Source organism: Rutidosis leptorrhynchoides, chromosome 1, assembly GCF_046630445.1.
Source record: "Rutidosis leptorrhynchoides isolate AG116_Rl617_1_P2 chromosome 1, CSIRO_AGI_Rlap_v1, whole genome shotgun sequence".
Taxonomy (NCBI): Eukaryota; Viridiplantae; Streptophyta; class Magnoliopsida; order Asterales; family Asteraceae; genus Rutidosis; species Rutidosis leptorrhynchoides.
The window spans coordinates 2,897,723-2,923,071 of record NC_092333.1 but is presented as its reverse complement, the minus strand read 5'-3'; the positions used below and the strand labels follow the sequence as shown (position 1 = coordinate 2,923,071).

At 33.2% G+C, this 25,349-nt stretch overlaps 1 pseudogene; it reads right to left on the bottom strand.

Annotated features, from left to right (window-relative positions):
- The window catches only part of LOC139886672 (auxin transporter-like protein 5), an 81,673-nt pseudogene extending 56,716 nt beyond the window's left edge, over positions 1-24,957 (bottom strand).
- Between the last annotated feature and the right edge of the window lie 392 nt (positions 24,958-25,349).

Sequence of the window (25,349 nt, the reverse complement as noted above, 5' to 3'; positions counted from 1 at the left end):
ATACCTTCAAATTACTAATAAGATGTAGCTTCATGTTGCCCTTTTCTCCGTACACCATTAAGGGTTCTCCTTCTTCTCGTACAATGCGAATTGCATTTTTATAACATACGATCTCTGCTTTCACCTTCTTCAGCCAGTCCATGCCAACTATTACATCAAAACTCCCTAACTCTACTGGTATCAAATCAATCTTAAATATTTCGCTACCCAGTTTAATTTCTCGATTCCGGCATATATTATCTGCTGAAATTAATTTACCGTTTGCTAATTCGAGTAAAAATTTACTATCCAATGGCGTCAATGGACAACTTAATTTAGCACAAAAATCTCTACTCATATAGCTTCTATCCGCACCCGAATCAAATAAAACGTAAGAAGATTTATTGTCAATAAGAAACGTACCCGTAACAAGCTTCGGGTCTTCCTGTGCCTCTGCCGCATTAATATTGAAAACTCTTCCGCGGCCTTGTCCATTCGTGTTCTCCTGGTTCGGGAAATTTCTAATAATGTGGCCCGATTTTCCACATTTATAACAAACTATATGATGACCCGGAAATTTCTGACCAAATTTAAACTTAATCTTTGTATGATTAACATTTCCGACACGATAAGCAAAGTCTGTAAAACTGAATCTCAAAATTTTTGAACTACTTTTATATATTTAAATACCCTTCGGTTGTTTTCGACGATTCGCGAACAATTATATGTAAATAGATACATAGATACTATAACTTGAAAAGGTAACAATGTATTAATTATTTGATACCGTACATTAAACTTATTGGTTTAAATATCTATTTGACTATATATGATAAGTTGAAATATTTATTATTAAAATTTATTTATAAATAACTTCCAATGTGTATTTAAAAACCGATTTATGTATATTAAAAAGATATATACATATATAATTTCAAGTTATTTAGTAAACGATAGTAACATTCGTTTATTGATTCGATTGATATTTAGATAAGTTAACTAAAGCGTTTAAGATGAACCAGTAAAACACTAATTTGCTACAGTATTTTCAAATTGCTACAGTACCCAAAATGTATGTATTGCATATATATATATATATATATATATATATATATATATATATATATATATATATATATATATATATATATATATATATATATTAGAAGTAAATGACCAAAATACTCGAAAGTTTAAGATATACTTTGAGTGGTATGGTTTAGGGTAATTTAAGACTATATTTTAACAAAGGTACGAGTCACGAAACGTAAAAAGCGAGTTTTCTAAGTGTACGAAAATACGTTCGAGAAACCGGAACCGGGACATAAGTCGAGTAACAACGTACGACTTATCAGAACGAAAATTACAAGTCAAATATGCACGGGAATAAAATATAATATATAATTAATTAATTTAAATTATATATATTATATATATTATTATATTATGTCGACAAGCTACGAGTTAAAAACATGTGAGCTGGAAAAAGAGGCCATGCGATCGCATGGCCAGACCGCCTAAAATCCATGCGATCGCATGGAAGGAGAAATCAGGCCACACTATAAAAGCTCGACCACTTCCACTTCTGATTCAAATCATTTTTACTCCGTATTATTATTATTATTATTATTATTATTATTATTATTATTATTATTATTAAGATTAATATTATTATTAATCTTATTATTATTAGTATTATTAATTAGTATTATACATAAAATACTACGACGAGGTTATGAGCGTGTCACTTTCAAAAATGAGTTTTACGAGCGGGATAGAGCTAAGGAAATTATGGGTTATTACTAAGGAAATTATGGGTTATTACTAAGGAGGTTATGGGTAATGTTCAAGAGTACTGTTCGCAAGTCAAACCTAGTGTTTATCATCTCTGTTGCGTCTACGTATTTTTTTTGAAATATTGAATCACAATATGGATACGTTGAGATCTACGATTATTTGATATTCCGAGTTTCGGTCACATTACGATGAACACCTTTATGTGCTGCTAAGGTGAGTTTCATAAGATCCCTTTTACTCTCTACATTTTTGGGCTGAGAATACATGCAAATGCTTTATTAACCGATATACAATATTTATATGTGTGAGTTTCATAAGATCCCTTTTACTCTCTACATTTTTGGGCTGAGAATACATGCAAATGCTTTATTAACCGATATACAATATTTATATGCGTGAGTTTCATAAGATCCCTTTTACTCTCTACATTTTTGGGCTGAGAATACATGCAAATGCTTTATTAACCGATATACAATATTTATATGCGTGAGTTTCATAAGATCCCTTTTACTCTCTACATTTTTGGGCTGAGAATACATGCAAATGCTTTATTAACCGATATACAATATTTATATGTGTGAGTTTCATAAGATCCCTTTTACTCTCTACATTTTTGGGCTGAGAATACATGCAAATGCTTTATTAACCGATATACAATATTTATATGCGTGAGTTTTATAAGATCCCTTTTACTCTCTACATTTTTGGGCTGAGAATACATGCAAATGCTTTATTAACCGATATACAATATTTATATGCGTGAGTTTCATAAGATCCCTTTTACTCTCTACATTTTTGGGCTGAGAATACATGCAAATGCTTTATTAACCGATATACAATATTTATATGTGTGAGTTTATAGTCTCCCTTTTTAAATACTTTAAATATTTTTGGGCTGAGAATATATGCAATTTATTTTAAACGCGATAAGACACAAGTACATACTAAATTCTACACTGAGTTAAACCGAAAATCCCTTAGCTTTGGTAACTAGTAGCTGCCAGTACATAGGATATGGACTGGTGGGCGCGAATAATTGTATATGGATCCATAGGGCTTGATATCCCCGTCCGAGCTAGAGCACTAGCCTTTTAACGGACGTATGCTATTTGAGAAGCGTACACGTTGGTTTGCGTGTATTATTAAGATGATTATACAAAGGGTACAAATTATATATACGTTAAGTTTAGTTACCAGGGTGCTCAATTTCGTAGAATATTTTGATAAACGTTTCTGGATGAAACAACTGAAATCTTGTGATCCACCTTTATATACAGATTATGCGCAACATTAAAACTATGAACTCACCAACCTTTGTGTTGACACTTGTTAGCATGTTTATTCTCAGGTTTCCTAGAAGTCTTCCGCTGTTTGCTTAGATGTTAAACAAGCTATGTGCATGGAGTCTTACATGACATATTTTTCAAGGAGACGTTGCATTCACCAAATCATCACCATGTATCTTATTTTGACTGCATTGTCAACGGAAATACTGTTGTAAACTATTATTTATGGTGATTGTCTATATGTAGAAATCATCAGATGTCGAAAACCTTTGATTTAAATATTCATTTATGGTGTGCCTTTTCAAAAGAATGCAATGTTTACAAAATGTATCATATAGAGGTCAAATACCTCGCAATGAAATCAATGAATGATGTGTTCGTCCATATGGATTTGGAGCGATCATCACAAACTACATTGGCATAACTTGCTCCGACACTACTTGCTCCGCCATTACTCATTCCGACACCATTTGTTCCTTTCGTTCTGTTAACCCCTGGTCCGTAGACCTCACACTTCGCCGCGCTATGACCATTTCTTTTACACTTGTTGCAAAATTTGGTACAGAACCCCGAGTGATTCTTTTCACACCTTTGGCATAGTTGCTTCTGATTGTTGTTGTTGTTGCGGTTATTTTTGTTGTTGGGATGATTATTGTAGCTGCTGTTGTTGTTGTTGTTGTTGTTGGGCCATTTGTTGTAGTTGCGATTGATGTTGCGATTATTGGGATAGTTGTTGCGATTATTGTTGTAATTGCTGTTGTTGTTGTATTGGTGATTCTTATCACCGTTTTCCTCCCACATTCTTTTGACTTGCTTCACATTGGCCTCTTCAGCAGTATGTTCTTTAATTCTTTCTTCAATCTGGTTCACTAGTTTGTGAGCCATTCTACATGCCTGTTGTATGGAGGCGGGCTCATGTGAACTTATATCTTCTTGGATTCTTTCCGGTAATCCTTTCACAAACGCGTCGATCTTCTCTTCCTCATCTTCGAACGCTCCCGGACACAATAGGCACAATTCTGTGAATCGTCTTTCGTACGTGGTAATATCAAATCCTTGGGTTCGTAACCCTCTAAGTTCTGTCTTGAGCTTATTGACCTCGGTTCTGGGACGGTACTTCTCGTTCATCAAGTGCTTGAATGCTGACCACGGTAGTGCGTACGCATCATCTTGTCCCACTTGCTCTAGATAGGTATTCCACCATGTTAACGCGGAACCTTTGAAGGTATGCGTAGCGTACTTCACTTTATCCTCTTCAGTACACTTACTTATGGCAAACACCGATTCGACCTTCTCGGTCCACCGTTTCAATCCGATCGGTCCTTCGGTTCCATCAAATTCTAAAGGTTTGCAGGCAGTGAATTCTTTGTAGGTGCATCCTACACGATTTCCTGTACTGCTAGATCCAAGGTTATTGTTGGTATGTAGCGCAGCCTGTACTGTGGCTATGTTTGAAGCTAGAAAAGTACGGAATTCCTCTTCATTCATATTCACGGTGTGTCGAGTAGTCGGTGCCATTTCCTTCAAAATATTCAAATGGAACAAGTTAATCATACAGAATATTAAGAGTAGTTAATAGTATTTCGTAGCATAATATGAACTCATTTATAAAAGCTTTTTCTTCATATTAACGTTTTATAAGTTTAAATTTGGGTAGTACCTACCTGTTAAGTTCATACTTAGTAGCTAATATACAATTCAACTACTACAATTCTATATGAAAAACTGATTATAATAATATTTCGCGTTCAAACTTTTATACAATATTTTACAAACTTACAATACCGCTTATTTTACATAAAGCATAAAATATAGCACACAATAACTTTGATACAAGATAGTTGTCAAGATAATTCTAGCTAGTACACAAGTCGTTCAGCAAAGGCAATAAACACACGTAATTCATACCTCTTAACATGTTTGATATTGTGTGATAGATGTCTACCTCTAGCACAAATCCCATTGACTCACCTAATAATAATGAAGATTCGAATATATATTGGACTGATTCACAAGTTCCCGAAGAAGAACCGGAAGAAGAATCAGAACCGGAAGAAGAATCAGAACCGGAAGAGGAGGAACCGGAGGAGGAAATAGAACCGGTGGGGGAAATAATAAAACGGTTAAGTAAAATATAATCCTTAACCAACCGACCATGGTTAATTATGGTCAATGGTGTTTCCGCCAAGGAAGCAAAATATTGGGAGGATTACCAATTCTCCGATGAATCGAATTCCGACGAGAATTCCGATGATGTTATAGAAATTACCCCAACTAAATTTAAAAAGGCAAAAGAAAATAATAAGGGAAAGGGCATAAAAGTAGAGAAATCTAATTCCAACCCCGATGAACTTTATATGTATCGTCAACCCCCGAAGCCCTTAAGTTGTAACAATGACCCGGGAACCTCTAAACCACCAGGTTTTTCTAAACCGTTGTGGAAAACGACAACTCGTATTAGGGAAACATCATATATCCCTAGAAACTTGGCAAAATGAACCAAAACCGAAGAAGAAGAAACGAGCGAGTCGGAATAAGATAGTTGTATTCGTGTGGTGTAATATATGTAATATAGTGTGCTTATGCTTTATGATATATGTATAAATTGCTTGTATTAATAAATATTTTTTTTATGAATCTAACTCTTGTCTATTTTACAGTATAAAAACACAAAATGGATAGACAACCCAATATTTTAAGAGACCTACCCGGAGACATGATTGATGAAATCTTGTCTAGAGTCGGTCAGAATTCTTCGGCACAACTATTTACGGCGAAATCAGTTTGTAAGACATTTGAAGAACGTTCCAAGAATGTCTTGGTTTATAAGAGACTTTCGTTTGAAAGATGGGGGATATCACATTGGGAAACCCATAAGTTACGATGTGTTTACTTTGACGCATATATTGCGGGGAACCCAAATGCTATTCTACGCAACGGGTTAAGAAATTATTTTGACTCAATGTATCCGAATATAGGACTTCATGATTTAGAAAAAGCGGCTAACATGCAACATAAAGAAGCATGCTATGCTTACGGGTTAGTAATGTTCGCTTCTCACCAAAGTGAGAAAAAGAACATCGGGCTACAACTATTAAACAAAACGTTCCCACAAGTGACGGAGTCGGTAATTGGGGTAAGAAATGAGGTTTTTAGGTTATTACGAGACTGTTGGTCATTACGTAACCCTCGTCCCTTTGACGACGTTACAACACGTTGTCTTATCAACGGCCATAACGGTTATGTTCCACAAGACCAAGGATGGGAAGTAGTCCTAGTAAAACCAGAATGCATTACTTATTTCTGGACGTATGAATTACGTGTCTTTATTGCCTTTACTGAACGACTTGTGTACTAGCTAGAATTATCTTGACAACTATCTTGTATCAAAGTTATTGTGTGCTATATTTCATGCTTTATGTAAAATAAGCGGTATTGTAAGTTTGTAAAATATTGTATAAAAGTTTGAACGCAAAATATTATTATAATCAGTTTTTCATATAGAATTGTAGTAGTTGAATTGTATATTAGCTACTAAGTATGAACTTAACGGGTAGGTACTACCCGAATTTAAACTTATAAAACGCTAATATGAAGAAAAAGCTTTTATAAATGAGTTCAAATTACGCTACGAAATACTATTAACTACTCTTAATATTCTGTATGATTAACTTGTTCCATTTGACTATTTTGAAGGAAATGGCACCGGCTACTCGACACACCGTGAATATGAATGAAGAGGAATTCCGTACTTTTCTAGCTTCAAACATAGCCGCAGTACAGGCTGCGCTACATACCAACAATAACCTTGGATCTAGCAGTACAGGAAATCGTGTAGGATGCACCTACAAAGAATTCACTGCCTGCAAACCTTTGGAATTTGATGAAACCGAAGGACCGATCGGATTGAAATGGTGGACCGAGAAGGTCGAATCGGTGTTTGCCATAAGTAAGTGTACTGAAGAGGACAAAGTGAAGTACGCTACGCATACCTTCACAGGTTCTGCGTTAACATGGTGGAATACCTATCTAGAGCAAGTGGGACAAGATGATGCGTACGCACTACCGTGGTCAGCATTCAAGCACTTGATGAACGAGAAGTACCGTCCCAAAACCGAGGTCAATAAGCTCAAGACAGAACTTAGAGGGTTACGAACCCAAGGATTTGATATTACCACGTACGAAAGACGATTCACAGAATTGTGCCTATTGTGTCCGGGAGCGTTCGAAGATGAGGAAGAGAAGATCGACGCGTTTGTGAAAGGATTACCGGAAAGAATCCAAGAAGATATAAGTTCACACGAGCCTGCCTCCATACAACAGGCATGTAGAATGGCTCACAAACTAGTGAACCAGATTGAGGAAAGAATTAAAGAACAGACGGCTGAAGAGGCCAATGTGAAGCAAGTCAAAAGAAAGTGGGAGGAAAACGGTGATAAGAATCACCAATACAACAACAACAGCAATTACAATAATAATCGCAACAATTATCCCAACAATCGCAACATCAATCGCAACTACAACAAACGGCCCAACAACAATAACAACAACAACAACAGCAACTACAACAATCATCCCAACAACAATAACAACCGCAACAACAACAACAACAATCAGAAGCAGCTATGCCAAAGGTGTGAAAAGTATCACTCGGGGTTCTGCACCAAATTTTGCAACAAGTGTAAAAGAAATGGTCATAGCGCGGCGAAGTGTGAGGTCTACGGACCAGGGGTTAACAGAACGAAAGGAACAAATGGTGTCAGAACGAGTAATGGAGGAGCAAGTAGTGTCGGAGCAAGTTATGCCAATGTAGTTTGTTATAAATGTGGAAAACCGGGCCACATTATTAGAAATTGTCCGAACCAGGAGAACACGAATGGACAAGGCCGCGGAAGAGTTTTCAATATTAATGCAGCAGAGGCACAGGAAGACCCGGAGCTTGTTACGGGTACGTTTCTTATTGACAATAAATCTGCTTACGTTTTATTTGATTCGGGTGCGGATAGAAGCTATATGAGTAGAGATTTTTGTGCTAAATTAAGTTGTCCATTGACACCATTGGATAGTAAATTTTTACTCGAATTAGCAAACGGTAAATTAATTTCAGCAGATAATATATGCCGGAATCGAGAAATTAAACTGGGTAGCGAAATATTTAAGATTGATTTGATACCAGTAGAGTTAGGGAGTTTTGATGTAATAGTTGGCATGGACTGGCTGAAGAAGGTGAAAGCAGAGATCGTATGTTATAAAAATGCAATTCGCATTGTACGAGAAGAAAGAGAACCCTTAATGGTGTACGGAGAAAAGGGCAACATGAAGCTACATCTTATTAGTAATTTGAAGGCACAAAAACTAATAAGAAAAGGTTGCTATACTGTTCTAGCACACGTCGAGAAAGTACAAACTGAAGAAAAGAGCATCAATGATGTACCCGTCGCAAAAGAATTTTCCGATGTATTTCCGAAAGAATTACCGGGACTACCTCCACATCGATCTGTTGAATTTCAAATAGATCTTGTACCAGGAGCTGCACCAATAGCTCGTGCTCCTTATAGACTCGCACCCAGCGAGATGAAAGAACTGCAAATCCAACTGCAAGAACTATTAGAACGTGGTTTCATTTGACCAAGCACATCACCATGGGGAGCTCCTGTTTTGTTTGTCAAGAAGAAGGATGGTACATTTAGGTTGTGTATTGACTACAGAGAGTTGAACAAACTTACCATCAAAAACCGTTATCCACTACCGAGAATTGACGACTTATTTAATCAACTACAAGGCTCGTCAGTTTATTCGAAGATCGATTTACGTTCTGGATATCATCAAATGTGAGTAAAGGAGGATGATATTCCAAAAACTGCTTTTAGGACGCGTTATGGTCATTACGAGTTTATGGTTATGCCGTTTGGATTGACTAACTCACCAGCTGTGTTCATGGACCTTATGAACCGAGTGTGTTGGCCATATCTTGACAAGTTTGTCATTGTTTTCATCGATGACATACTTATTTACTCAAAGAATGATCAAGAACACGAAGAACATTTGAGAAAAGTGCTAGAAGTATTGAGGAAAGAAAAACTGTGCGCTAAGTTTTCAAAGTGTGCATTTTGGTTGGAAGAAGTTCAATTCCTCGGTCACAGAGTGAACAAAGAAGGTATCCAGGTGGACCCGGCAAAGATCGAAACCGTTGAAAAGTGGGAAACCCCAAAAACTCCGAAGCATATACGTCAATTTTTAGGATTGGCTGGTTACTACAGAAGATTCATCCAAGATTTCTTCAAAATAGCAAAACCCTTGACTGCATTAACGCATAAAGGGAAGAAATTTGAATGGAAGGATGAACAAGAGGAGGCGTTTCAATTATTGAAGAAAAAGCTAACTACGGCACCTATATTGTCATTGCCTAAAGGGAATGATGATTTTGTGATTTATTGTGACGCATCAAAGCAAGGTCTCAGTTGTGTATTAATGCAACGAACGAAGGTGGTTGCTTATGCGTCTAGACAATTGAAGATTCATGAGCAAAATTATACGACGCATAATTTGGAATTAGGCGCGGTTGTTTTTGCATTAAAGACTTAGAGGCACTACTTATATGGGGTCAAAAGTATTATATATACCGACCACAAAAGTCTTCAACACATATTTAATCAGAAACAACTGAATATGAGGCAGCGTAGGTGGATTGAATTGTTGAATGATTACGACTTTGAGATTCGTTACCACTCGGGGAAGGCAAATGTGGTAGCCAACGCCTTGAGCAGAAAGGACAGAGAACCCATTCGAGTAAAATCTATGAATATAATGATTCACACTAACCTTACTACTCAAATAAAGGAGGCGCAACAAGGAGTTTTAAAAGAGGGAAATTTAAAGGATGAAATACCCAAAGGATCGGAGAAGCATCTTAATATTCGGGAAGACGGAACCCGGTATAGGGCTGAAAGAATTTGGGTACCAAAATTTGGAGATATGAGAGAAATGGTACTTAGAGAAGCTCATAAAACCAGATACTCAATACATCCTGGAACGGGGAAGATGTACAAGGATCTTAAGAAACATTTTTGGTGGCCAGGTATAAAAGCCGATATTGCTAAATATGTAGGAGAATGTTTGACGTGTTCTAAGATCAAAGCTGAACATCAGAAACCATCAGGTCTACTACAACAACCTGAAATCCCGGAATGGAAATGGGAAAACATTACCATGAATTTCATTACTAAATTGCCAAGGACTGCAAGTGGTTATGATACTATTTGGGTAATAGTTGATCGTCTCACCAAGTCAGCACACTTCCTGCCAATAAGAGAAGATGACAAGATGGAGAAGTTAGCACGACTGTATTTGAAGGAAGTCGTCTCCAGACATGGAATACCAATCTCTATTATCTCTGATAGGGATGACAGATTTATTTCAAGATTCTGGCAGACATTACAGCAAGCATTGGAAACTCGTCTAGACATGAGTACTGCCTATCATCCACAAACTGATGGGCAGAGCGAAAGGACGATACAAACGCTTGAAGACATGCTACGAGCTTGTGTTATTGATTTCGGAAACAGTTGGAATCGACATCTACCGTTAGCAGAATTCTCCTACAACAACAGCTACCATTCAAGCATTGAGATGGTGCCGTTTGAAGCATTTTATGGTAGAAAGTGCAGGTCTCCGATTTGTTGGAGTGAAGTGGGGGATAGACAGATTACGGGTCCGGAGATAATACAAGAAACTACCGAGAAAATCATCCAAATTCAACAAAGATTGAAAACCGCCCAGAGTCGACAAAAGAGCTACGCGGACAGTAAAAGAAAAGATATAGAGTTTGAAATTGGAGAAATGGTCATGCTTAAGGTTTCACCTTGGAAAGGCATTGTTCGATTTAGTAAACGGGGGAAACTAAATCCAAGGTACATTGGACCATTCAAGATTATAGATCGTGTCGGACCAGTAGCTTACCAACTGGAGCTACCTCAACAACTCGCGACTGTACATAACACTTTCCACGTCTCTAATTTGAAGAAATGTTTTGCTAAAGAAGATCTCACTATTCCGTTGGACGAAATCCAAATCAATGAAAAACTTCAATTCATTGAAGAACCCGTCGAAATAATGGATCGTGAGGTTAAGAGACTTAAACAAAACAAGATACCGATTGTTAAGGTTCAATGGAATGCTCGTAGAGGACCCGAGTTCACCTGGGAGCGTGAAGATCAGATGAAGAAGAAATACCCGCATTTATTTCCAGAAGATACGTCAACACCTCCAACTGCTTAAAATTTCGGGATGAAATTTATTTAACGGGTAGGTACTGTAGTGACCCGAACTTTTCCATGTTTATATATATATTAAATGAAATTGTTATTTACATGATTAAGTGTTTCCAACATGTTAAGCAATCAAACTTGTTAAGACTTGATTAATTGAAATAGGTTTCATATAGACAATTGACCACCCAAGTTGACCGGTGATTCACGAACGTTAAAACTTGTAAAAACTATACGATGACATATATATGGTTATATATATAGTTAACATGATTTTATTATAAGTATGTATCTCATTAGGTATTTTAACAATGAGTTATATACATAAAAATGAGACTATTAATTTAAGAAACTTGAAAACGATATATCTAACGATTATCGTTATAACAACGTCTTACTAGGTACATATGAATCATATTAAGATATTGATACACTTGGTTAATTATGTTAAATGATAAGTAAATATATTATTAAGTGTATTAACAATGAAATACATATGTAAAAATAAGACTACTAACTTAATGATTTCGAAACGAGACATATATGTAACGATTATCGTTGTAACGACATTTAACTGTATATATATCATAATAAGATATATTATATATCATAATATCTTGATAATATAACAATTTAACATCTCATTTGTTATAATAAATAATGGGTTAACAATATTCAACAAGATCGTTAACCTAAAGGTTTCAAAACAACATTTACATGTAACGACTAACGATGACTTAACGACTCAGTTAAAATGTATATACATGTAGTGTTTTAATATGTATTCATACACTTTTGAAAGACTTCAAGACACTTATCAAAATACTTCTACTTAACAAAAATGCTTACAATTACATCCTCGTTCAGTTTCATCAATAATTCTACTCGTATGCACTCGTATTCGTACTCGTACAATACACAGCTTTTAGATGTATGTACTATTAGTATATACACTCCAATGATCAGCTCTTAGCAGCCCATGTGAGTCACCTAACACATGTGGGAACCATCATTTGGCAACTAGCATAAAATATCTCATAAAATTACAAAAATATGAGTAATCATTCATGACTTATTTACATGAAAACAAAATTACATATCCTTTATATCTAATCCATACACTAACGACCAAAAACACCTACAAACACTTTCATTCTTCAATTTTCTTCATCTAATTGATCTCTCTCAAGTTCTATCTTCAAGTTCTAAGTGTTCTTCATAAATTCCAAAAGTTCTAGTTTCATAAAATCAAGAATACTTCCAAGATTGCAAGTTTACTTCCAAGTTTTCTAAATCCATTCCAAGTAATCATCCAAGATCAAGAAACCTTTGTTACTTACAGTAGGTTATCTTTCTAATACAAGGTAATAATCATATTCAAACTTTAATTCAATTTCTATAACTATAACAATCTTATTTCGAGTGGAAATCTTACTTGAAATTGTTTTCGTGTCATGATTCTGCTTCAAGAACTTTCAAGCCGTCCAAGGATCCTTTGAAGCTAGATCTATTTTTTTCATTTCCAGTAGGTTTATCCAAGGAACTTGAGGTAGTAATGATGTTCATAACATCATTCTATTCATACATATAAAGCTATCTTATTCGAAGGTTTAAACTTGTAATCACTAGAACATAGTTTAGTTAATTCTAAACTTGTTCGCAAATAAAAGTTAATCCTTCTAACTTGACTTTTAAAATCAACTAAACACATTTTCTATATCTATATGATATGCTAACTTAATGATTTAAAACCTGGAAACACGAAAAACACCGTAAAATCGGATTTACGCCGTCGTAGTAACACCGCGGGCTGTTTTAGGTTAGTTAATTAAAAACTATGATAAAATTTGATGTAAAAGTTGTTATTCTGGGAAAATGATTTTTATTATGAACATGAAACTATATCCAAAAATCATGGTTAAACTCAAAGTGGAAGTATGTTTTCTAAAATGGTCATCTAGACGTCGTTCTTTCGACTGAAATGACTACCTTTACAAAAATGACTTGTAACTTATTTTTTTGACTATAAACCTATACTTTTTCTATTTAGATTCATAAAATATAGTTCAATATGAAACCATAGCAATTTGATTCACTCAAAACGGATTTAAAATGAAGAAGTTATGGGTAAAACAAGATTGGATAATTTTTCTCATTTTAGCTACGTGAAAATTGGTAACAAATCTATTCCAACCATAACTTAATCAACTTGTATTGTATATTATGTAATCTTGAGATACCATAGACACGTATACAATGTTTTGACCTATCATGTCGACACATCTATATATATTTCGGAACAACCATAGACACTCTATATGTAAATGTTGGAGTTAGCTATACAGGGTTGAGGTTGATTCCAAAATATATATAGTTTGAGTTGTGATCAATACTGAGATACGTATACACTGGGTCGTGGATTGATTCAAGATAATATTTATCGATTTATTTCTGTACATCTAACTGTGGACAACTAGTTGTAGGTTACTAACGAGGACAGCTGACTTAATAAACTTAAAACATCAAAATATATTAAAAGTGTTGTAAATATATTTTGAACATACTTTGATATATATGTATATATTGTTATAGGTTCGTGAATCAACCAGTGGCCAAGTCTTACTTCCCGACGAAGTAAAAATCTGTAAAAGTGAGTTATAGTCCCACTTTTAAAATCTAATATTTTTGGGATGAGAATACATGCAGGTTTTATAAATGATTTACAAAATAGACACAAGTACGTGAAACAACATTCTATGGTTGAATTATCGAAATCGAATATGCCCCTTTTTATTAAGTCTGGTAATCTAAGAATTAGGGAACAGACACCCTAATTGACGCGAATCCTAAAGATAGATCTATTAGGCCTAACAAACCCCATCCAAAGTACCGGATGCTTTAGTACTTTGAAATTTATATCATATCCGAAGGGTGTCCTGGAATGATGGGGATATTCTTATATATGCATCTTGTTAATGTCGATTACCAGGTGTTCACCATATGAATGATTTTTATCTCTATGTATGGGATGTGTATTGAAATATGAAATCTTGTGGTCTATTGTTACGATTTGATATATATAGGTTAAACCTATAACTCACCAACATTTTTTTTGACGTTTAAAGCATGTTTATTCTCAGGTGAATACTAAGAGCTTCCGCTGTTGCATACTAAAATAAGGACAAGATTTGGAGTCCATGTTTGTATGATATTGTGTAAAAACTGCATTCAAGAAACTGATTTCGATGTAACATATTTGTATTGTAAACCATTATGTAATGGTCGTGTGTAAACATGATATTTTAAATTATCATTATTTGATAATCTACGTAAAGGCTTTTAAACCTTTATTTATGAAATAAAGGTTATGGTTTGTTTTAAAAATGAATGCAGTCTTTGAAAAACGTCTCATATAGAGGTCAAAACCTCGCAACGAAATCAATTAATATGGAACGTTTTTAATCAATAAGAACGGGACATTTCATTGTCAGGCCCGATAGATCTATCAACAGGATTCGCGTTTACAATACCACATGCAAATAGTAGTTACCAAGCTACAGGGAAGTATGCCAGTTGTACAACTCAAAGTAGAATATATTTTTTAGTACTTGTGTCTATTTCGTAAACATTTATAAAAGCAGCGCATGTATTCTCAGCCCAAAAATATATATTGCAAAAGTAATTAAAAAGGGAGCAAATGAAACTCACCATACTGTATTTTGTAGTAAAAATACATATGACGACATTTAACAAGTGTAGGGTTGACCTCGGATTCACGAACCTATATCATCTGTATATATATAAAACACTTAATGAAAATCAAATAATTCCATCTATTAATTATATAGTATTTATATATTTAGTGTTGTCGTTTATATATAATTTGTACTAAATTCTAATATATTTTATATCTTAATTTGCATGTTATATATGTATTTATTTTATATATACATATTAGAAATGTTAATATTTTTATATATATATTTATAGGTAATATTAATAAAATTTTAGTACAAGTATATTTTTATATACAAAATATCTATTTGTTATAATAATATAATAACAATAATGATAATGAAATTTTAAATAACAAGGTAGTTTTAATAATAATAGTTATAATAATAATATAAATCTTAATAAAAATAATTTCAAATGATACTTTTGATAATACTTATAATTTTAATGAAGATGAAAATTTTAATAAAAATGATAGTTTTAAAATAATGATTCCTTTAATAATAATAATAAAAATGATAATAATAATTCTAATAATTCTAATAATGATACTTATACTTATACTAATAATAATAATAATAATTCTAATTCTAATTCTAATAATAATAATAAGAGTAATAATAAATATAATAATAAATATAATCAATATAATAATAATAAATATACCTTAAAAAGCTTAAAAACAAATAAACTGCCCGAGCCCAGGTTCGAACCCGAGACCTCTCGATTAAACACCAACACACTCAACCATTACGATGTGCTCGCTTTTCTGATCTAAATTACATACCAAAGTATTTAACCTCTCGGCCCAAATTAACTAGTCCACTATGCAAGTTACGGCCCAACAGCTTAACAGGTTTATCACTAATATCCCGGCCCAATTTCCCTTTTGGCCCAAAAGTAGTTTAATAAACCCAATATTTATTTAAGGTCCATTAACAGATATGTGTATTTAGTTGGTTAAACGCGTCTGGAACAAAAGGTGGGGTCTTCCTTCCATTCTTCATCGATCATTATTTTTTCTACAGCGTTTCATACTCATCATCTTCTTCATTATTTATGTTACTATAACCTCACCATAGACCCCATGATTACGTAGTCATCATCCTCTTCCATTTAATAGAAAACAGAAAGACAATACGTATAGCAGCCGCATGATCAACAGTAGGGTTCGTGTGTTTGGGTGTTTAATCGAAACAGAAAAACCTCTAAATTACTGCCGTTCGGTTTCTCCTTCCTGCTCACGATCTTATCTTCACCTGAGATTCAAGTTGCAAGTCGAATATGGAAGCAGGAACAAAATAACGATGATGATGATTGTTGGGGTTCTCGTATGTTCAGCAGGTGATGGGTTCCAAATAAAAAAAAATTGAAACAACAAAAGTGGTGAGAGTTGTGTGTTGTTTATTTGCGATAAAAGGTGTTGGTCGAGAGTGGTCTCCAGTGGTGAGGGTTTGAAAGACAGAAGCAAGAGGAAGAAGAAGGGGTGGCGATGAGGTGAAGAAGGATCATAACTGTGGTGATCGGTGAGGAAGAAAACAAGGTGGTGGTTTTATGTTTGCAACAATAGGGTAGCAACAACAAAGAGTGGTTCGAATGGTGGAGGTGAGTTTTCGGTGGTTCTTGATGGTGGTGCTTGGCCAACAATTGAGACGAAAGGTGATGGTTGAGTGGAGTTTGATCTAGCTTATCTATATATATGTGTAAGCTTGTATGTCTGAATATTGATAGAAATATAGAGTAGATGGATAAAATAGATGGAAGTGGTTTTATGAATTAGAAAGGCAAGAAAAAAGAAGTGTGCACTGCTTAGTCTAGCTTGAGCATATATATATATATATATATATATATATATATATATATATATATATATATATATATATATATATATATATATATATATATATATATCTATATATATATATCTAGAGGGAAAGAGATGCAAGCTGTAAAGTAAAACATGAATCTACTAATATTCATGTATCTATATTTTATATATATTAAATTTTATTATTATAATCACATACATCACTTATAAAAACGTGTGATTTGAAATAAAATAAAAAAGTGATTCAATTATCAATTAGACACAGTTATCGAAATAGTAATTGTGATAGTGTAGCAGCCGTAGATTTTGTCATGTTATTCACATATATATGCATATAACATATACCTAATACTTTTAAATGCAAATAACAATAATATAAATGCAAAATGAGATCACTTTAAAAACAGTAATTGATTCACCTATTTCCCTGGTGAGAATTAGTTAGAAAATATCCTATCGATAGTTTTAATATGAATAGTAAATCATCATTCGTTGATAATTAGTGGCGGATAAAAGTACACTGAAAAAAATCCCAAATTTTAAATTAAGTTCATGTATTTATTTTAATCATAAAATGTGCGAAACATGATCGAGTAGGCTCGTCTATTATCTATTTTATTACAATCACAAGCTCGCAACTTATATAATATCAATCGAAATAATAGACGTGTGTTATTATCATTTACCAAATAAATTCGAAACATTATATGTATATTCGATAAATTTTATTATATCTTTTATTATTTTATTTTACAAAATTTATTCTAATAACTAAAGAATATAATATTTCAAATTATATTTTAAATTAATATATACATTTATATTTTTAAATATATATATGTATCTATTTATAAATAGTTGTTAGTGAATCGTCGAAACTGGTCGAAGGTCAATGAATACATGAACACAGTTCAAAGTTTTTGAGACTCATCCTAACAGACTTTTCTTATTGTGTCAAAAATAAAAAATCGTATCGAGAGTTTTGTTCAAAATTAGTCGAAATTTTTCGGGTCGTGACAGCACTATTTTGATTTGTCAAATTACCAGAATATCTGAAAAAGACTGAATCATCAAGAAAATATTTTCTTGATTTTCTTAGAGGTTAAATAGAATACCAGAGTCGTGTAACATGGCACATGATGACAGTAGGGTCTGTGAATCGTCATGCCCTATTTAGAAACTCAGCATGACTTACTGTAATATAATCACGTTGATCAAGTGTCATTATATTATACTAACTCATGCTTTAGTTTCCAACACTACTTCAAAAACATTCATATTTTAAACTTGAAGGTTTCAGAATTTAGAAACTAAAATAGTTTCTTTTATGATATAATACAGATGGTGCGAAGAGATAAATGATTTCAGATAAGAATAATTATGGAAATATCTTCAGAAATATGGAGGATATTTATAATGAAAGATACGATTATATCTTAAAATTTCTAATATCAGAGGATGATGAAGAATATTGTCCGTAAGGGTTTAGAGTCAGGAGCAAGGTATTCGTTAATGACTTTAGTAGATACTGAATCATTTGGATTCTTTGAAGGCAGGTTTAGTCTTTGTGATTTGTCCACAGCCTCCTTCATACTTTTCTCAATTCGTTTTCCAGTTCCAAACCTTCTCTTTTTCTGAGCTTTGTCAACACACTATTTTTTATCATCAAACTTTTTACTGTTAAGGTCGTTTACAGTTTTTGCTGCTTTATCAGCATCTTTCGAAATTTCGAGAACTAGTTCGCACTTTAGGGTGTTTTTCAGAAACTTCACATTAAAAGTACGTAAGTATAGAAGATAGATGTTATATGTACACATATAACTGTTGGCGTAGACATGCTGCGAGATTTCAAAATACTGATTGCTGATTCCCAGTAATTGGTAAGACAATTCTTGTTACAAGACGCAGATGAGTAAATGATGGGGTTTCAATAAATATAATGATTTTTCGGAAAGTCAAAGATCAGTGAAGTTGTTGGTAAGTTTATTGCTAATGTGGTGGAACATAAACGGTTCCCCGGTAACGATGGCTAAAGGGGCAACGTATATATCAAGGTTATAATAAGGCTGTCTCGACTGAAGAATCGAAGTTGACTTGCTGGAGCTGTGACAAAACTGACTACTTTGTAAAGGGATCGCAAAGTTATTTTAGCTAATAAATGCCAAAGGGTCTAACACGGATACGTGTTAACTATGACTTTGGTTTTAAGAGTTTTTCAGGTACATAACTGTGGGTAACATGTGGTTGGATCATCATCTCGATTGTTCATTATTTGAAGTGTCTTCGGAAATTTCGAAGGGTTTGAACACCGATTGTAATCGTTATGTAGCACAGTTTTGAAATCAAAGTACAGCTTTGAAAGATGTAGGAATCTAAGAGTGATGATATCGGTTATATCTCGACTTGGATTCTGATATGTTAAAATCAAAATATGTAATTGAATTTGAATAAGTATGGTCGTTTTGATATCTATGAAAGAATATATCTCTTTGTGAAAGTAGTGAGTATAGTTGATGATTTGTTGAATCAGAATTGAAGAATGTAACATATTAATTGTGAATTTATATATATCTTTCAGGTATTACCTACCGGTTAAAATATTCTCCCCATTAACAGTTTGTACAAAAGAATTTCTAATTACTATCTTTTATGAAAATATACCTACATATATATTTCCTTTAGATGTAATCATGGATTTAATGAGTTAACATAATATTAATATCATCTGGTTTTCGATTAGGACTAGAATATATAATCTCTAAAACTTTAGATATTACATAATCTCCGTATAATATTTCTTCAATGAAGTTATAAATCGATACTTCATCATTTGTTGTTGGTACTCCTTGGTATCTATGGTGCGTATGGCGTTGATGTTCGAGGTACAGATTGTGATGTTGAGGTGTGGGATGCAGATGTTGTTGTTAGTAGTGGTAATGGTACTGTTGGTGATGTTGTCGGTGGTACTGTTGATGCCGGTGATGCTGCTGGTGCTTGTAACATTTGCACCATATTCTCTAAAGTCACTACCCGAGCGCGAAGCTCGTTGACTTCTGCTATTACACCGGGATGATTGTCAATTCGGACGAGCGGACGAATAAGATCTAGAATTTGAGATAGTATATAATCATGACGAGATACTCTAAAAATGAGAGAGAAAATGGTATTACGAACAGGTTCGCCGGTAAGTGCTTCAGGTTCTTCACCAAGAGGGGAATGTGGTGGATGGAAGGGATCGCCTTCTTCTTGTCTCCAATGATTAAGTAGACTACGAACCCATCCCTAATTCATCCAGAATAGATGATGGCTAATTGGTTGATCCATTCCGGTCACACTGCTTTCGGAGCTTGAGTGAAAATCCATATCGGAATAGTTGTCGGAATCTAAGGAATTTGAAATAAATACGTGATCCATCTTGTATAATCAGGGAATTGATTTTTGATATGAAATAGATTATAGGACTTAGATTGGTATTCTTCCACACATAATTTACATATGTATATATAATACCAAAATCCCATAAATTACGGAGAAATTTTCGGAAGATGTCAGGAAAAGTTTACAGTAACAGATACGCTAAAATATGAATTAGCAGATACACTAAGATATGAATTTTGTCTATACACTATTCATGCAATCAATGCAGTAAGATGTGTCTAGACTTAATGATAAGCAAGTGATTTTTGAGAAGAAATGATAAGAAAAACTCGGCAAAAATAGATACGGTCATAGTCCAGACTCACTAATGCATCCTAACAATTACCAGTTAAACACACTAATGCAAATTCGGGTTCCCTATGACCTCAAGCTCTGATACCAACTGTGAAGATCCTTTCAAATCCCTTTAGACAAATACATCATTCATCGATTTCACAGTGAGGTACTGACCTCTACATGATACGTTTTGTAAACATTGCATTCTTTTGAAAAGGCACACCATAATTGAATATCAAATTCCAAGGTTTTTGACGTTTGATGATTTCTACATATAGACAATCACCATAATTAATAGTTTACAATACTACATTCGTTGATAATGCAGTATAAATAAGATACATGGTGATGATTTTGTGAATGCAACGTTTTCTCGAATAAAGCATGTATGATTCCATGCACATAGCTTGTATCACATATAAACAAACAGCGAAAGACTTCTAGGAACCTGAGAATGAACATGCTTAAAAGTGTCAACACAAAGGTTGGTGAGTTCATAGTTTTAATGTTGCGCATAATCTGTATATAAAGGTGGAACACAAGATTTCAGTTGTTTCATCCATAAACGTTTATCAAAATATTCTACAAGATTGAGCACCCTGGTAACTAAGCTTTAACGTTATAATAAGTACCCCTGTTTTAACATACATGCAACCAACATGTACAATACACACAATCCAACGTGTACTAAACTCAAATAGTATACGTCTGTTTTATAGTTCAGGCTAGGGTTTCTATACCTGGAACAGACGGGGATGTCAAGCCCTATGAATCCATATACAACTACTCGCGCTCACCAGTTCTTATAACCGGCAGTTACTAGTTACCAAAGCTAAGGGATTTTTGGTTCAAACTCAGTGTAGAATTAAGTATGTACTTGTGTCCATTGTTTTTAAAATAAAGTGCATGTATTCTCAGCTCAAAAATATAGATTGCAAAAGCAATTAAAAAGGGAGCAAATGAAACTCGCCTTAGCAGCACATAAGGTCATTCACTAAAATGTGACCGAAACTCGGAATGCAAAATAACTGTAGATTTCAACCTAGAGAACATATGTTGGTCAATACATGTCTAGCAAGCTAGGTCAGGTCATAGTGTATTACAATCCTAATGCTCGAGACTGACATGCAAAATTTAACGAAAGTCATCTCAAAAGTCAACCTGACCCAATATGATCTTTTTACATGTTTATTATATTAATCACAATATAAATCTTGATAATTGAACGAATTTATAGTTTATCAACTCAAAATATTATTTATTTCAGGAGCTATATTCTATTTTAATTATCATGGCAATCGAAAATATTTTATTATTTTACATAGTTTTCCAATACCTGTAAAATCAGACTATAGTGTTTATAAGGCTTTAAAACATGATAAGACAGTCAACTTTGACAATTGATCAACAAAACAAAACGTGCCTTATATAGAAATTCATTTACTCGATTAGTAATATATAAAAATCCCATTTATTAATCTCATAGACAAGTTGTTTAAATATTAATTTACATTTTCAAACACAATTTCAATTAACGTTAACCATAATTCAGTTGACCATATCTTTTAATCCGTTCATCGAAATCACGCGATTTCTAAATGAAAAGTTATTAGTTTTTTGACAGCTTTCCAACGACATGCATATCATATAACTTTTATCAATAACATATGTATCAAATTTGTGATCAATCATAAACTATTTAACAACAATAATAAACATACAAGCATGCATAATCATATATACTCGAGCACTAGTCAGGGATACACTATTAATATATAAAAGTTGAGATATGAGTGCTCACGTATCAATATTGTGATTCAATATTGCAGGAAAGTACGTAGACGTAACGGAAATGATAAACACTAGATTGACCTCGCGAGCATCCCCCCGATCCATACCCATAACCTCCTTGGCTAAAACCCATAATTTCCTCAGCTCTACCCCGCTCGTAAAACCCGTTTTGAAATAACTCGCTCATGACCTCGTCGTAGTATTTTATGTATAATACTAATAATAATACTTAATACTATTAATAATAATAAGATTAATAATAATAATATTAATAATAATAATAATAATAATAATAATAATAATAATAATAATAATAATAATAATAATAATAATAATAATAATAATATATTTATCTTTATACAGAGGAAGTAATATTTGAAGGATGTGTGTGTGCATAAGTGAACGAACGAATTCAATTTATAGAGTGTTTCAGGAACCAAACTCCATGCGATCGCATGGAGTTCATTTGTTGTTTTCATGCGATAGCATGATACCTTTTAACAGCTCATGATTTCTTAACTTACACTGCTGACACAAGTTATATATATTATTTAATATATAATATATTTAATCTTTAGAATTAATTAAATATAATATTATATTCTCGTGCATAGTTAATTTGTAATTTTTGTACCGATGAATTATACGTTGACACACGACCTATGTGTCGGTTCTGGTTTCTCGAACGCATTTTCGTACACTTAGAAAACTGACACTTTGCGTTTCGCTATGTGTACCTTTATCAAAAATTAGACTTAATCATCGATGAATCATATTATAAGAAATGTAACTTATATATTTGAGGGTTGCGGTCATTTGCTTCTATAAATCATCGTCTTGTTATTTACTAATATAATTGTATTATCAAACGTTTTATAACCAAGTTAATATTATATTTTATCATATTGTAAAATATATATTTTCATTTAGAACTATACATTTGTACATATTATACATAATTGAAATATTTATTTAATAATATAATATTTAGTTTTTCAAAACTAATTATATTTCAAAGTTTATTTTAACTCATTTAAATAATAGAATTTATTATAATACGTAACGTTTATACTTTAAAGCTTAAATTGATATAATTCATTTATGCGTCAGCGTTTATTCTAAATTCTTAAACGTTCTAATTAATATATCAAATCATCAATCGAATCAATTACCCAGTGTTACTCTCGTTTACTAAATAACTTGAAACTATTATATACTTAAACATGTTTTAAATACACGTTGAAAGTTATTCATACATTTAATTCTCAACAATTAATATTCCAACTTATCATATATATTCAAATTACGTTATTTAAATAAAAACATTTTAGCAATCAATTCCTATTATATCTAAAAACGTTTTCGCACGTTTGAAATTAAATCAATAGAATATTATGGAATTTAGTTCTCCACTAACTTTTGTCTAAATCTCGTTATTTGACACTTTGTTCTTACTCGTAGATTACTTTACCATTTATTCGTTATGCCGTTAAAATGAAACGATTTCTTAAATCAACGTGGACCTCACAACAGGGGCTCGTAATAATATCACAATGTTTCCGATAATTCAATCATTTGATATTATCTTCTGATTCCACCGATAAACATATTGGAACAAATACGTTCATGTAAAGTATTATACGTTTAATACTTTGTTAATATTCTCACGTTATAATATATATATATACATATGTATATATAATCATATTCATTTATATAATGGTTCGTGAATCGTCGAAATTTGGTCGTGGTTAAATGAATGTATGAACACAGTTTAAAATCCTTGAGATTCAACTTAACAAACTTTGCTTATCGTGTCGGAATAATATAAAGATAAAGTTTAAATTTGCTCGGAAATTTCCAGATTGTCACACTATTGTTTATGCTAGTGTGCGGTATTGGAGGTTATTAGCTTTATACTTTGCGATAGTACGCTAATTATATTGCTAGCATGTATGTGGTATTTGTATAAGTGTTTGCAAGTAAGTAGATTATATATGCATGTGTATACTTATTGCACTCACTAAGCGTTAGCTTACCCTTCTCGTTGTTTTCCTTTTTACAGGTATCGTGATTATAAGGCTAACTAGTAGTTAGACTAGATGTGTAGGAGCGCTTAGGCTCGATGGGGTAGCTTTCGGAGATTTGGACATGGATTGGGGATTTGGTAGTCCCCGGGATTATGCTCTTGGTATCGGGTTGAGTTATTGAGTATTAACTCGTACTTTGTGTGTTTGGGTCATTATTACAAATGCTTTTGTAATGTCTTATATGTGTACCAAGGGTTGTTATAAATTGTTAAATGTGTCGCTATGATATTATGTTTTTGATTAAAACAGAGTTGGAAATGTTAAGTATTAATGGGACCTAACTTATATAAAAATATATGTGCTTCGTTTTTGGTAAATGGATTTGGGGTCGTTACATAGTGGGATTGAACGTCAAGAACAACTTTTCTTTGGATAAGGGGTTGTTAGAGAATGTTTGTAGCCCCCGTGAAGTAAAGAAACATCTTTGCCGGACATGTGTGTTTTACCCCTTCCACATACAAAATATTCATATTACACCCCCATGCTTTACTAATGAGAAAACCTCCTATACTATTAGTCTTACGTAAGTACAAGAGTAAGTGAGTAACAACTATCTAAATCTTGCTTTAGATGATATTGTAACGTGAAGACTAGGATTTATAGTTACTATATATAGTACTCATGTTTATAGACTTTTTGTGGCACATCTATAGACATTTGTCACTCACTAGTACAGTAGTACACGATAAATCCATAAGCTAGTGTAATGCAACTAGCTAATATTAGTACAATTATTTACTCAGTATTGGTAATATTCCAAGTATAAGTTAAATTAAAAGGGCATAATAGGTACCAAGTGTTAGACTGATATATTCTTATATATGTATCAATGTATGCGTTGTTAGCTCATCTTTATAATAAA